Source organism: Phyllostomus hastatus, unplaced genomic scaffold (genome assembly GCF_019186645.2).
Source record: "Phyllostomus hastatus isolate PE091 unplaced genomic scaffold, TTU_PhHast_1.1 phas_contig_80, whole genome shotgun sequence".
Taxonomy (NCBI): Eukaryota; Metazoa; Chordata; class Mammalia; order Chiroptera; family Phyllostomidae; genus Phyllostomus; species Phyllostomus hastatus.
This window is the reverse complement of record NW_025333960.1, coordinates 713001-717046: the sequence shown is the minus strand read 5'-3', so window position 1 is coordinate 717046 and position 4046 is coordinate 713001. Positions and strand designations below refer to the sequence as shown.

The 4046-nt window shown below is 37.7% G+C and overlaps 1 pseudogene; it reads right to left on the bottom strand.

Annotated features, from left to right (window-relative positions):
• Nucleotides 1–1357: 1357 nt before the first annotated feature.
• LOC123826401 lies at nt 1358–2341 on the bottom strand (annotated as a pseudogene).
• Nucleotides 2342–4046: the final 1705 nt, after the last annotated feature.

The following is a 4046-nucleotide window of genomic DNA, read 5'->3' as shown; positions in this document are numbered from 1 at the left end:
TTAGGCTTTGTTGTTATTTTTCAAGTTCTTTTATGTGTAAAGTTAGATTGATTATTTGAGCTTTATCTTGTTTTTTTTTTCAAATAGGCCTGTAATGCTATGAATCACCTTCTTAGGGCTGCTTTACCTGTGTTCCACACATTTTGGATTGTTATGTTCTCATTTTTACTTGTTTCAAGATATCTTTTGATTTCTTCTTTGATGTTCTTGTGGATCTATTGATTGTTTAATAATATGTTATTTAGCTTCCATGTCTTTGTTTATTTTTCAGTGTTCTGATTAATTTCTAGTTTCATAGCATTGTGGTCAGAAGAGATGCTTGATAAGATTTCAATCTTCTCATATTTAATGAAACTTGTCCTTAACATGTGGCCTATCCTAGAAAACATTTCATGTGTACTTGAAAAGTATGTATCTCCTGCTGCATTTTTGGGTGAAATTCTCTGAAGATATCAATTAAATCCATTTGATCTAGTGTGTCATTTAAGGCTGTTGTCTCCTTGTTGATTTTCTGTCTGGAAGATCTATCTATTGACATCAGTGTAGTGTTAAAATCCCCTACTGTGACTGGTTGATCTCTCCTTTTATGTCCATCATGATTTGCTTTACATATTTAGGCACTCCTGTGTTGTGTACATAAATGTTTACTAGGGTTATATCCTCTTGATGAAGTTTTTCCTTTATCATTATGTAGTGTCCTTTTGTGTCATTTACTATAGCCTGTTTTTTTTAATAATTGGCAAAGTTTATTATTAAGAAGTTTAGTAGGCTTTTTAAAAGACTGTTTTGGTTTTAAGTATACTGAAAGATGACAATCCATGACAAGACATATGCAAACAAGAATAATTACAATATTAAATACTATCTAAATTAAAAGGCCACAATTCAAATTGTTAACTATAATCTTTGTGTCTTGTTAGAAGTAGGTGAAAAATTGCCCTTCACAAAATTCACCCCTTCAACTCATGAACACTACAAAGCCTCACTGAAAACTCAATTATGTAATGTACAGTTATCAATGCTGAGTTTTTTATGCTTAAGCATGCATTACCATAGAAAGCACAAAATCCTAAAGGGATTTTTTGTTTCTTTAAAACATCTCAAGCTTCTTTTAAAGTGTGAGGATAGGAGTAAAATGAATGTACTTGAACAACAATTAAAATGAAAAACAAATAAAGTTTGAGCTACAAATATACTGTGTCCTTAGAGAAAAAAAGTCTTCTAAAAGTATGAGGTAGCTATCAAATATGGCCAAGAGTGGTTATATAACTAACTGAAGGACTCCTGTCAGTGCTATGCTGTTTTAGTATAGCAGCCTGCTCCTTTGTTGTTGATTGAGTTCTTAGCTCTTACTGTACTACCAGCCAAACATGTACTCTGTTGCTTTGGATAAAAGACTTTCACCTTCTTTTGGCATCTGTCTGTCAGAAATTACCTGATAGTCATTAGTAGAAGCCTTGTACATTATAGCAAGAGGTCTCATGGTAGAAATCCTAGCAGTACTTTCAGGTTGGGCTGATGTACCTAAAGTTTTGATTGGTTGTGTAAAGGCTAGAGTTGAAGATGTTAAAGCACACCTGTCACTGCTTTTCCATAACACTTTTATCTGTACATGGTTTTACACCAATCATGGTGGATTCTCCAAAAATCCTCCCATCTTTGCTTAAGGCTTTCTGGGCCTGCAATTTAGATTGATAATGGATATGCATCCAATTTACTGTGTTAGACATCACATGTTTTAAGGTATTCCCATATTGTGCAAATGGTACTAATGTATAGGAAGCAGATGCTTGAGGAAACCTGAACACAGTTACTCAGGTGTCATCAAGGTGATCATCAGAAGTCAGAAAATCTTCTTGGGTATAAAAAGTATCCAAACAAGCAGGAGATAATGTTGTCTTTCATGGTTGACCAATGTTTGCTGGAAAAAACATACTTTGCCCTATTACAGAAGTCTTTGTCTTAACCCCAACTAGAGGACACTGCATTACTGGATGTTTGGCTGTCTTCTTGAAGTTAAAGGTGTTGATCCAAGTCCTGGGCTGGAAATGTCATCATATATACTTCTAATTGGTGGAGCTCCACTTTTATCTTTATGAGCTGGTATGACTGGTTGTGCTGGTGACCCACCTGCAAGTAAAGGTGATTTCATTTCCATTACTCCTACTGAAGGGCCACTAATTGATGGAGGTTGTAGAGTCACTGGAGCTGGCAAATCCCCCATTAAAAATTGAGGTAAGAACTGAGCATTAAGCCCTGATTTTGGAGATGTGGAAGAACCCAGCATCATTGGTTTAGATTTCAACGAGGGCACCTGGGGTTCCACAGCAAGGGCTGTCATCGAGGTGGGAATTATACTTAGCTCTGGACCTTCCCAATATTCAAGAATGGCAGAAAAAAACCCTAGCTTTGGTTTTAAGGTCTATTTTGTCAGATATGAGTATAGCTACCTCAGCTTCTTTACATTTGCATAAAATATCTATTTTCATCCCTTTACTTTCATTTTTTTGTAATTTTCACATACTCTTGTTTTATTTGTTTCCTTTGTTACTATAATTTAGTATTTCTTTTTTAAATTATATCTTATTGATTACACTATTACAATTGTCTTGATTTTTCCCCCTTTGGCCCCCTCCACCCAGTGCCCTCTGCTCCCTCAGGCAATCCCCCCACCATTGTTCATGTCTATAGGTCATGCATATCAATTCTTTGGCTACTCCATTACCTATATTTTGCATCCCCATGGCTATTCTGTAACTACCTATTTGTACTTCTTAATACCCTCACCTCTTCACCCATTCACCCCCACCCACATCCCACCTGGCAACCTTCTGGTAACTAACTCTTTTCTCTTGCTTTTAAGAGTCTCTCTTTCTCTTTAATCTTTGGCCTTTTAATAGTGTTGTGTCTTGGAGTGAGCCTGTTTGCATCCATCATAATTGGGTCTCTCTGTGTTCCCTGGACTTGCTTGTCTATTTCCTTAATCAAATTAGGAAAATTTTCTTTTCTAATTTTTTGAAATAGATTTCCAATTTCTTGCTCTTTCTCTTCTCCTTCTGGCACCCCTATGAGGTGAATGTTGGACCTCTTCAAGTTGTCTCATTGGCTATTTATTGCTACCCTCATTTTTTAAATTCTTTTTTCTTCTTGTTCTGATTAGTTGATTTTTGCTTCCTTATGTTCCAAATCATTTATTGGGTTCTCTACATCATCAGTTCTACTGTTGTTTCCCTGTAAATTGTTCTTTATTTCAATTAGTGTATCCTTCATTTCTGACTGAGTCTTTTTTTATGCTGCTGAGATCCTTACTAAGTTGCCTGAGCATCCTTATAACCATTGTTTTGAACTCCGCATCTGATAGATTGCTTGTCTCCATTTTGTTTAGTTCTTTTTCAGTAGTTTTGGTCTGTTCTTTCATTTGGGCCATGTTTCTTTGTCTCCTCATTTTGGCCACCTCCTGCATTTGTCTCTATGTATTAGGTAGAGCTCCTTTGACTATATGTCTTCTTAGTGTGGCCTAATGTAGTAGGTCTGTAGGGTCCAGTGACACTGCCTCCCCTATCACCCAAGCTGGGTATTCTAGGTGCTCCCTCTGTGTGAGCTGAGTACACCTTCCTCTTGTAGTTGAGACTTGATTGCTATTGTTAGATCAATGGGAGGGATTTACCCAGGCCAGTCACCTGCAAGGACTGGCTATGACCACTGACCTCCATCCTCTGCCCTCTGTGGAGAATCAGCTGTGCATGGGGAGGGTGGTGATTCTCTGACATGGTGTGTAGCTATCCAGTGTGTGGGTTGGCCCTGGTGTTTCCTATGTTGTGCAGGGCAAGGTCAGCCACTTCCTGTGTTTTGCATGGGTCACTCTGCCTGAGTTCTAAAACAATCTGAGATGGCTGCTACATGTACTGGGCTTGGAGATTCCCAGATGAAGCCAAACTGCGATTCTAGTCTAGCTGCTGCTAAGACTCACTGAAGTCAGATGTTGCTTGTTTGATAGGACCAGCAATTATTATAGAAAAGCAGCTTGGGTGGCCCATAAGTTGGGT